At 41.9% G+C, this 11,795-nt stretch overlaps 1 long non-coding RNA gene across 2 annotated transcripts; it reads right to left on the bottom strand.

Annotated features, from left to right (window-relative positions):
* Nucleotides 1-6,179: 6,179 nt before the first annotated feature.
* On the bottom strand, nt 6,180-11,560 carry LOC111152180. 2 transcript variants are annotated; one of them, XR_002640905.1, is made up of 4 exons: nt 11,429-11,560; nt 11,235-11,350; nt 8,508-8,656; nt 6,180-7,663 (listed from the first exon to the last, which is right to left on the bottom strand). It is a non-coding gene; the product is annotated as an uncharacterized LOC111152180 (long non-coding RNA). The 2 variants fall into 2 exon arrangements; XR_002640904.1 differs by lacking the exon at nt 11,429-11,560 and having other exon boundaries at nt 11,235-11,410.
* Nucleotides 11,561-11,795: the final 235 nt, after the last annotated feature.

The raw sequence follows: 11,795 nt of genomic DNA, 5'->3' as shown, positions 1-11,795 counted from the left end.
AGTCCATTGTGCTTGTCCTTGGCTTCCCCAACTTCCCCTTGGCTTCCTGATCCAGAACTCCAAAGGCTCTAGGGGAGGAGCCCTATAAGATCATTGTTGAATTAGCAAAGGAATGAATGCAAAGATACACCAGACTCTGCTGGTGGCCTTACCGTGGCCCTTTCCATTGCAGTGGCTATGAAAGGAGCTCTCGGGGAGAGGCAACAGCTCTTGCCCTTATTACCCCAGTGGAAGGAGAGACTTTTCCACTTGAGGAGGAGGAATAAACAAAGCCTGAGGGGTGGCTCTTTCTTTCCCAGTCACATATACGGATGTGCAAACTATCTTCTTTACGTTCTTATAATAAAAATGTAATTACTGATTCAGCAGAAAGTTTTGAATTTGTCTTTTCCAAGTAAACTTAATCCAACTGAGAATTTTCTCTGTGGGTTTGGGTTTTTCATTCAGTCAGTTAAAATCTTGGGGCGCCTGGGTGGCTCAGTGGGTTAAGCTGCTGCCTTCAGCTCAGGTCATGATCTCAGGGTCCTAGGATTGAGTCCCACATCGGGCTCTCTGCTCAGCAGGGAACCTGCTTCCTCCTCTCTCTCTGTCTGCCTCTCTGCCTGCTTGTGATCTCTGTCTGTCAAATAAATAAATAAAATCTACCTCCCCCTACCTTCACCACCTCAGATCTCTCTCTTCTCCCTCCCACTTCTTCCTGGGGTGGAGTCTAATTTCTTAGATGTTTATGCAACTGCCTTGGTCTGCTTCTTCATTTTGACTTGTCTTGGTCATGTGCTGCACTTCCTGTCCAGACGTACCTTCAGATGGCCGCTGGGCCGTCTCTGGAACAGCCACGGACTTCCCAGCGCTAGGGCTCTGGTGCAATCTCCTGTGTGCCCAAGAGCTGTGGGAGCCCCATCTCCCACCTTTTTAGCATCGCTTTTTGTAGATTTTTGGATCTCCTAGGACCCCAAGGGGAACCCTTCTTTAAAAATCCATTTACAACTGAGAAAAGAATATTTTCTCAAATCACATGCCCTGATTTTGATTCAGAAAAATCTGTTCATTATACCTATCACTGACTTTGAAATATGGAGGGCTGTAGAGATATTGTTTCAAAGGTTCAATGGATAGATTTTTATCTATCCCATTTGCACATAAATGCAGCTGCACATTTCTCTCACTTGGACTCTGTGTTGTCTGCACAAATGTTCATTTTGATATATGAATGCACCCTTGGCATTCATGGATTTAACATTCCCGGTTTCAACTATTTGCAGATGACCCAGAAGATTTATGACGTGTAGCAGTTTGTTCTTCTGCTCAAGCATAGATCTGAATCACATGCTGTCTGGCCGCAGTGACCTAGGAGTCACTCAGCTGGTGTGTAAATGGAGCTGACCGCCCAGCATCCCTCTCATGTGGGTTTCACTGTTTCCATTCCTCCTTACATCTTCCGTTATTTTCATTAAGCATCTGATTACAATGTTTCAGTTCCTTTCACTGAATTTAATGAGAGAAATTCTGTTCTGCGCTATGGCGGAATTCATGAATTTATACTCACATCTATTCCTTGGGGATACCTCTAAGGTCTACTGCGCTACAGGGCATCCACCTATGTCCAACATAGCCCCCCCACCCCCCACCAGGAAGGATGGTGTGCTTGTAGAAATGCTCGCAGGAATGCAGGAATGCAGGTGTGGCAGCTTGAGTACCTGGGAGTGGCCAGAACTCACTCAACCCCTTTGTGCAAGGTGAATGGCCGGCATAGCAACTCCAAAGCCTGGGCTTCTCCCCTTTGAAGGCAATAAAGTGACCACATGCCTGGACTGGAAGGAAGGCAAACAGGTGGGGAGAGCCAGGCAAGGGGGCAGCCTGCTGACTCCAGCCCTAGCCTACTCCAGCCAGCATAGCCAAGGGTCAAGGCCAGTTTTCTGCTTACTGAGAGTCTACCTGTGACTCTCAATTCTGGCTCCTAGAATCCACAAGGAGCCTGTTTAAAAATTGAGGTGACCGAGTCTTATGAAATCAGTATCTCTGGGGGGATGGCCTGGACTTCTTTTAAAATATCCCAACTGCTTCTATTCTATAGCTGGGATTAAGACTCACTAGGCCAGAGCATTGATTTTCTTGACCCTGAGGGAACTGGTAGCATGGCCCAAGTCATCTTTTAGGCTGGGGACACTTCACAGCTATATCATACTCCAGAAGTTCTGAACACCTCAGCTACTACTCTATTACTCTGCCTTTGCAGTTGATGTCTGCTGGGCTGGCCACTTCTTCCTTCTCTGTGAGGCAAATTTCTCCTTATCCAACGCAACATAAGCGTTTCCTTCCCTGAGGACACTTGCCGTGACCTTCCCTCCCAGCTTGCCATTGGCACCCCCAATTCCTGGCTGGTCAGGTGCTTCTGTGTCCCTGAAGCCCCTTGGACACACTGAATGTTACCATTTTTCATGCTGTTTCTTGTCTATCACCTTTGCTGAACTGCTTTTTCATCTTTTCTCTCTAATTCTTCCCACGGTGCCTGACAAGCGCATGCAAGACTCTTACATTAATGGATCAGGTTTGGACTATGAAGTTAAGACCTTGTAGGATCTATTAGAAAACAGGAAGAAATGGCTACTCAGTGTCTACTTAGACGCATCAATGAAAAGGAAGAAATTTTTTTTTTCCTTGAAATGGAGCATAGTCGTCTTTGTGTAAAGTTTTGGGAGCAGTGTTTCTAGAAGACTGGCCCTCAAACTTGGTGGCAAGATGGATCACCTGGAGAACATTGCAAACTGTCGCTGCCTGAGACCCATCTCCCAGATTCTTGGATTTCATAGGTTTGGGGTCTAGGTAATTCCATGAACAGCAGTGTTTAAGAGCCACTCATCCAGTTTCTGTCTCAAGCTGGACAGTGTCCTAGGAACTACCCAAGGAGCTTGTTACTGGGTCCGGGCTCCGGGTCCTGCCTTGGAAATTCTGATTTGGCAGAATAGGGAGAGACCAGGGTGCCTTTTTGCAAGTGTCACGTGTTATTCTGATGGGGGCGCACTTCCAACCTCGCTTTGAAAAACCCTGATCTAGGCAATTGGCTCTGAAACCCCCTTTCACAAGTGCACGCTGATAGCTGAGGGCAAGGGCCATTCTGTTTTGCGGTGTCCAGGCTCAGCTTTTCACCCAAATATCTCAGTACATTTATGTTTCAGAGGCACACATACCCATATGGTTTCCATCCAGTACTAAATATTGGTTATTTGTAATCTTATTTTATATCTCTCTTACTACATTGCAAATCTCTTTGGGGTTAAGACTTTATTTTATTCATTTTGTTTTCACCCACGTATGCTTGGCACAGTGTCTTGTGCCTAATAAGTCCTTCATAAATGTTTGTGGAATGAAAGGATTACAAAAACAATTAGGTGTTGTTCTGAATCAGCAGCTTGCCTAATTCAATTTGAAACAAAAGGTGGTCAGGAGAGGAGTATGAAAAAATGACATTAGTGAGAATTCATATCAATTTCTAATATTTTCAGCTAAAAAGGAAAACTTAAAAAAAAAAAAAAACAACTGGTTTGAGGGGCACCTGGGTAGCTCTGTCAGTTAAGTGTCTGCCTTTGGCTTAGGTCCTGATCCCAGAGTCTGGAATCCAGCCCTGAGGTGGGCTTGCTGCTCAGGGGGACGTCTGCTTTTCCCTCTCTGCCTCCTGATCACCTGCTCTCTTGCTCTTGTGCGTGTTCTCTCTCTCTCAAATAAATACATAAAATCTTTTTAAAAAAATGGTTTGAAACAGTTCCTTGCGGGGTGCCGGGTTGGCTCAATTGGGTAAGCATCCAACTTGGTTTCAGCTCAGGTCGTGATCTCTGTTTGTTAGATTGAAACCCTCATCGGGCTCCACACTCAGTGTGGAGTCTGCTTGGAATTCTCTCTTCCTCTCCTTCTGCTCCTTCTGCTTATTCTCTCTCTCCCTCTCTCTCAAATAATAAATAAATCTTTAAAAAACCCAGTTCCTTGAGGCATATATTTTAGTTGCCAGATTATTTTTTTTGTCCCTCCCTGCTCAATATATAAAATAGCTGCTTTTTCAGTTGACTATAAATACTGAGGAAAATCAACAAAGTTAGGACACCAAGTTCACCCCGCTCTGAAGGCATGCTTGATTGGAATTCTCCTTATTTCAGGTCTGGGAAGTATGCTCTGGACACCTGAGAGGAGGCTGCTTTTCCTGTTGTCATGCTCTACCTTTTTTCAGTCAAGATGTCATTTAGGGCATCTAAACCTGTTCCTCCTCTTCACTTCCACCCTGTGGCAAGGAGGGAAGTGGGCCTTCACGACTGGAAGCTGGGGAGCTCCTTTATCAGCTCAGGCTGTCTGACCTGCTCCCCTCCCCATGCTCACCTTCTTCATTTGGGCATGTTGTCATAATGTAGCTGGTAGAAGCCCAGATTGGCAAAGTTTCTAGTGCCTCCCTGGTTTCTTTGCATATTGTTTACCTTTCTGTTCCATTGTTCTGAGTCCTTACATGGACAGAAAATTTGGGGCCCATTGCCCTTTTCCCTACTTAGGACGGGACAGAGGGCAAGTCTTGGGACAAGGGCTAGAATCTGCTTCCTGTCTGTCGATCAGGCAGTTGGTTTCCTAATAAAGTATGTCATACTCTCTCCTAAATATTGTTACTCTCCACATATGCAAAGCAGGGGTCAGCAAACTTTTTCTGTAAAGGACCAGGAATGCATAATAAGATGATAAGTGCTTTAGCTGATGTGGACCGTAGGGTCTAACTACACAACTCTGCCATTGTAGTGAAAGCAAGCATAGGTAATACAAGGCAAACAAGGTCATGGGTGTTTCAATAAGACTTCCTATTCAGGGACTAGATATTTGAATTTTATGTAATTTTCCCGTGTCACAAACTATTAGTCTTGTTTTGCTTTTTCTAACCATTTTAAAAAATATAAAAACCATATTTAGCTTAATACCATTCAAAAACAGGCAGCAGGCTGGATTTAGCCTCTGGTCTACAGAAATAAGGAAGAAAGAATAGGGAAATGGTTTTTTCCATTAAGTGTAATGTGGTTTCCTTTGTAGACCCATGCATGTGGGGTTTGGCATGCAAAAGGATCTATAGAAATCTGGAAACACACTGGTCTGAGCATTATTACCTGGGGATAACCCTGAACTAGGTCAAGTATATAAAGATTTTAGGACATGATATAAAGTGCATTCCTTAAATCTCTAAATAAACTATAAATTGCTCTGAGTTCCCTATCATTTGACTGGCAGGAGACTGAAATCTTTTCTCTATCTTTGAGATTATACAAGAATTTAGCTTTATTTGGTGCTCCTGGAGCACAGTGAAAAAGATGCCCATCACCAGTCCATGGTGCTGCTGTCTTGACTCCTCCTCTTTCTACCCGGTGGCGCTGTTGGGGTTGATTTCTTCACTAAGCTGGGAGTTCAGGCAAGCATTTTGCTCCCCACTGACTGCTCAGGGCTCCACATCTGCTCTGTTTTTACAGGCTTACCATGGCGATGAAAGAATAGCTTGTTTCCACATCATGCATGAACTACCGACCTACTGAAAAAGTCAGATCCAAAGAAAAATCCTTCTCATCCTACGGCTCCTCAACTCTTGCCTTCATAGTGTTAGATCTTGCTGCATCAGCCTAATGAATTCCAAACAGTTGTCTTTATCTCTGAATCTCACCACTCCCTCTATATTCAAGAGTGATCCGAGGGCAGTTTCTCTTCCTGGATGAAGTATACAGAACTGAGACCTTTAGAAGCACAATGATCTCCTCTTTGGGAACTAGGACTGGGGTGGGAGGGGTTAGGGAAAGGAGATGCTCATATCAGTTAATTTCTTCTGTAATAATGCATCCTTTTGTTTTCTTCTCCTGTGCCAGTCCTTACAAAGAAATGCCTCAGCTGCTTGCTGGTTGGTTGTCTTGATTCTATTCTTCAGATCAGTTCTTTTGGTGGCAAAAATTAGGAAGGGATGAGTCCTATAAGAAACAGTGGATGCCCCTACATTATTTGAAGAGTTAAGCTAGAATCCTCAGTCTTTTCAAGTGATACCATTTTTTTTTTCTTACCTATTGTTCTCTAGAGTGTTATCTGAATATGAAAAGGTAGTTTCAGACCAAATGTTGAGGGTCTTCTAGAGTCTGGACTGTATTGTCTAAGCAATGGAGAACTTCATGCAGAAGAGAGAAACATGTGAATTTTTATTTTGGGTGACTAACTCAGGCAGTGGTTGGAAGATGGATCAGAACAGGAGTCTGGGTCTGGGCATGGGAATCTGTTATTTGGTTGCTGCAAGAGTTCACACAATTCTGGTTTGGATTCTTTATGCATATACTTGCCTGTCTCTCTGGATCATGTGGTCTACAAGGTTAGGTATTAAGGCTTAATCTTGATTCCGTCCATTCTTACTCCCCGAGAGTCTCAAATATATTTATTTTCACATTTTTGACACTTAACAAATAGTAATTGAATTAGATTGTCCCCAGATGAACTCTGAGAATAAAAACACTGGAAAACAGAGTGCCTCCATCTTTACAAGCTTTTCACTATGCTGTACCATTGGGGTGAAGTCAGGTTCCTTATTTTTACAGTAAAACTGATGACAGCTTTGGGTAAACCTGTCTTCCCTTCCCCCTCCTATTAACACCAGAAACTAATTCTCTACTCTGGATTCTAATATATAGTCATGACAGTAGAATATTAAAACCACATTCTCAAGTCATAAATTATTATAAACCACATTTTTACATGGTATTGTATAGCCACTGTCTTTTGCAACAATTTGGCCTGGAATTACAAGTAGTGTGCATTAAATTTCATATGCTCTTTAATTTTTTTATCTCTTCATTTGCATGCATATATTTTATAATCATTCATTCTGGTAATAAACCCCACAGGATTTTAAATTGAATTGAAGTCCCAGATGCTTTAAAAGAATTTATGTTGCATAATTGTACGGGTTTGCCTGAAAACAAACAATAATGTATGACTTAAATATTCTGCCCAGGAGAGAAGTCAAACTCTTGAAATTCTCTGGCTTCTATTGACTTATTGTGAGAGAAAGAGCCCAAAAGCTAAAGGGAATATAAAAATGATAGCACAAAGGGAAGAGAGACAGTCTTGGCTTTTGAAAAATGCACTGTCTGAAACCACATACATATGTCAAGGGAAAATATTTGTGAATTAGCTACATAGCTTACTCCCCAGCCAGAGAGGGGGAATTAGTGTATTGACCCAAATGTGTATGGAAGGCTAAGGAGAATTGTTCTTCCCTCAGTGGGAACAACCTGAGTGGACCAAGGTAGGAGAAGTGCTTAGTACTTGGGAAAAAATCTCAGGGCTTGATTTTTGTTATCTATTGCTGCATCACAAGTTACACCCAAATGGAGCACCTTGAAACAACAGTTTCCGCCCTGTGAGCCAGGCATCTGGGAGCGGTTTAGTTGGGTGGTTCTTATGCACAGACTCTCATGAGGTTGCCTGTGAGTTGTTCGACAGGTCTGCAGTCTCATCTGAACACTCAGCTGGGGAGGATTCTTTCCTAAATTCACCTAAGTGGTTGTTGACAGGCTTCAGTTCCTTGCTGCAACTGGCAGGACACTTCAGTTCTTCACCGTGTGAGCCTCTCTGCAGGCTCCCCAAGTAACCTAATAACACGGCAGCTGGCTTCCTGCAGAGTGAGTGATTCAAAACAGACAAAGAGAGAGAAAGATCACTCAAGACAGAAGTTGCACTCTTTCAATAACCTGCTTTCAGAAATGACGTATCATTATTCTGTTATATGCTGTTGGTTACCTAGACCAACTCAGATGTCACGAGGGAGAGGACCACACACAAATGGGAATACTAGAGGGTGGGTATCATTGGCGGCCTCCTTGGTGGCTGCCTACCCTAAGGCTGGACATAGGGCTGGACCCTGTGGGCAGTGACTCAGGACCACAACCTGATGATGGCTTTTGAATCATGTCCTTGTTTGATGAAGGCCAGCGAAGAAAATCAGCCAAATCTCAGCTGCCCTCCTTTTTTATCATCCACCCAACGCCACATCTCTGCACCTTTTTCTCTGAGCTGTACCAGGATAACTATGGGATAATTAGTGAAGCGAGCACTTGTTTAGGAGTCAGAAGTCATGTGATTTGGGTTTAAGTGTGGTTTGAACACTAAAACTTTGGAGGCAGAGGATGTATTATTAAATGAACACAGACTGGAATTTAATAAGTCTCATGCAAAGTCAGGCCTCAATTCTTACTGGTTATGTGATTGTAGGCAAGCCTTGTGAGGCTCAGTTTCCTGTTATAGGGAATGGGGAGCACATTTTATCTTTTAGAGTAGGTAAAAAGACTAAATAAAATGTTATTCTCCTTGCTGCTTCCTTGTGTGACATTAAATTGTCACTTTTCTTCTCTGGGTTGTGTCTCAATGGAAAAATGACAATAATGGGAAATTTCACCCAGTGGAGTCACTGATGTGCTCTCTGTGGGGTCCAGGGGCTGTGGTTCTTAGCTATGCCTCACCTGGTTATGCAGGCCGAGCAGAGGGTCCCACTGGGGCTGGGCACATGATGAAACCTAGATTATGGTGAAGACGGCTAGGGGTGAATGCAGAGTGAGAAGAGCTGAGGGCTGGGCTTTTCCTTATACATGGAAAATATTTTTGCACAGTGCTGAAAGGGAACAAAGAAGGAAGTATGATTGATGTTTTGTATATTGCTGGCATTACAGAAATAAGGAAGAGAAAATCACTAGGGGGAAAAAATAGCAAAGGAAGAATGGGAAGTCCCTCTTCTGAGAATGCATGAAATTAGTCCATGTTTGCAGTTCTAGAAATGTCCTTTCAGTTATGGAACAGATAACCCTTAGCTCAAGTACAAACAGGGAGATGGCAGAAGAAGGGGTTAAATAAGAAACTCATGGAATCCCAATGGAGTTGGGAATTGGAAATAGCAAATGAAGCTGCTCTGATGGCTTCTGAAGAGTTCAGTTATCTCTTTAAGTCCTCTCTCATGTTTTTCTTGGTCACTCCTCCTGCTCACTCTCGCTTCATGTGCTTCAGCATGACTGCATTAGCCCCAACTTTCCCTCTTGGCCTCTCTGGCTCAGTATCCACCACAGACTGTCTCTATGTCCCATTAGCTCAGATTTTGAGAGAAGGGATCTTGTTGGTAATTGGTTAGAAAATGAATTGGCTGGCCTTCGGTTAAATGTCTGTTGCAGAACTGGTTGCAAGGCAGTTTTCTAGAAGAGACGATGAGAAACACAGTCAATGGAACTGTGTCCAGTACATCATTTCTCCTTAAAAGAGATGGCGAGTGTACAGAAAGCGGTTACCAGGCTGCCTCTCTGTATTTAGCAGGATAATAGTGAGGGATAGAATGGTTTGAAAAGTTTCATGGAGAGGAACAGCTGATAGACTCTCTTCTCCCAAGACTGATAGATCTGGGGATGGGAAAAGAGAAAGCTTCTTTTTTCTTGTACTTGAAATAATGCATATTCTGGAGGCTAGTAGTTTTCAGACTTTGAGTTTGCAGGGCAGTAAAATTAGAAAAACAAAACAAAAAAACAAAACAAACAAACAAAGGGTGCTGACATAATGTTGTGAACTTTATATTATGCCAAGAAAAGATTCTCAAACTTCCCACAATGACTACTTTAAAAAAAAAATCATTTCACAAAAGAAAAGACATTTCTGTCTCAAAAAAATATAAAGGACTTGTTCTCAGACTATCAGAGATGCCTTGAAATGGAGTATGTTTAGCCTCATGAGAAACCAACTAGATTATCCTAACTTATTTCCCATTACTACTGGCAAGCTCTTGAAAATGTCGTTACAGGTTGGCGTGAGTTGACGTGTCAGTGCTCATGGGCTGACTTGTTTGGGGAACCGTTGATACAGTTTAAAAGAAGACACCTAGGGCATAGAAGTTGCGAGCAAGTCATCAAGTAACAGGATGAGAAAACGTGATTTGATCATTTATTCATTTCACTCATTCACTGAACAAATATTTGGTGAGCATCATTATGTGGTTCATAGATATCAGATGACTCAAACAAGATTACTAATTAATTTTAGTTAATTGCTGTTTTTTGTCTTGTTTTGTTTTTTAAAGCAGAACGCTTCCTGCTCATGCCCCTTTGCTTTTCAAATTGGACAGTTTGTGGGAGATTAAAGCCAAGTTTTAAACATGTAGAAGCAAGACTTTAAATTAGGTTTTTCAAAGAAGGGGTCATGGCCAGATTAAACTAGAGGAAAAATTAAAAAAAAGGTGGAAAGAGCCACCACTATTCAAATTCAAAGAAATTGCCTTTGCCGGTGTGTTAAAATGTAAAAACCTGAATCATTTTGATTAACTCTTTAAATGAAATTTCTTTTAAACTTTTTTTTTCCTTCTTGGTAGGCACTATTTTCATAAAGGCGTTTATGCAGAAACCCTTTTTTATTTCAAGGAAGACTGCTTGTATAGCTCTATTTTTGTTCAGAATGATTTCCCCCTCTCGTTCTTCAAGGCATTATCATATCATTTATGTGGGTCTCTGGAAAACTTCTAATTCTTAAGATTTCTGATCACGACCAAATTTCATTCAGGTGCTGCTCATCTTCAAATAAAAAAGTTTGAATAAAACCTTTATCTTGGTTTGACAGAGAGAAAAAGTGAAGGGAGAGATGTCCCAATTCTCTCAGTTTCCATTAACTTTAAGCAGAAGCTTCGCCTGTGGAAAAGGAGATATTCTGATGGCAAAGAGACTGAGGAGATTAAGTGGCTTTCACACGGCCATGTAGGATGTCATTCATTGAGTATCTAGATAACCTGATTTCCAGATCCACACAGAGGTATATGCTCCGCTCTGTGCAGTCAGTAACAGCACTGATTTGCTCTGGGAACCTTCCCTACATTACAGTTAACTCACAGCGCAGGTGATTTGCACTTTAATGGAGTTGCAAAGTCTGCGAACTTCATTTCTCGGAGTTCCATTCCCATTGCCTATCGTTTGTATTTAAGGTCCGTCAGTATAGACATTGTTAATGTCTTTTTGGGTCATTTCCCCCCTCTTAAATGCCTTTATAGGATTGAAGAATTTCCATGATATTATGTTTGGCTTTAAAGTATGAAGATTTTAGTAAACAGAGAAAAGAATGCAAATCCAAATTAAAATGACCAGAAATTCCATTTCCCAAAGAAAACCACTGTTAGCATATTAGCCTTCCCCACATCATGGCAAAATAGAAAAGAAAGTGCTACTTACAGTAGCAGTGACTACAGAAGCTTCTGCATTTTGGAGGAGTGGTGTAAGTCCTCTCAGGTGAGGTTGGTTGTTCGTTTTTGTTCTTTATGGAGGCCAGCAATAGTTTGGGAATAATTCTGAATCAGGACAATAGAATCCAAGTAAGACCCGCATTTGAAAAAAAAAAAAAAACAAATTTAAGACTTGATACATACATCAAAAAGTTGGTTTTAGTCCTCAAACAACTTGCAAGAAGTAAAGATGAACACTCTCCGCAAAGAGACAGAACAGGAGAAACAGTAATTCATTCGAATTACAGGATCCCGTCTATTTAGATAGGATGTGCTTCAACAGCTACCTCTGTTTATTGTTGGGCCCATTCAGGCTATAACAATGTTACTGCCTTTTGGCTTTGCATATTGATACACTCTTTTTTTTTTTTTTTTTTTTTTCCACTGTGATCAAGAACTGAGGAGGGAAAAAGGAGAGAGATTTAGTGAGCTATGACACAATTAAGATTTTACATTGTAATGACTCTTTGGTTTGTTGTGTTTTGTCAAAGATGTGTCTGGTATCTATTGT

The sequence above is a fragment of the Enhydra lutris genome, unplaced genomic scaffold (genome assembly GCF_002288905.1).
Source record: "Enhydra lutris kenyoni isolate GAN:26980312 unplaced genomic scaffold, ASM228890v2 scaffoldscaffold2, whole genome shotgun sequence".
NCBI lineage: Eukaryota > Metazoa > Chordata > Mammalia > Carnivora > Mustelidae > Enhydra > Enhydra lutris.
The sequence above is the reverse complement of the archived record's forward strand: the minus strand, read 5'-3'. Positions and strand labels throughout refer to the sequence as shown.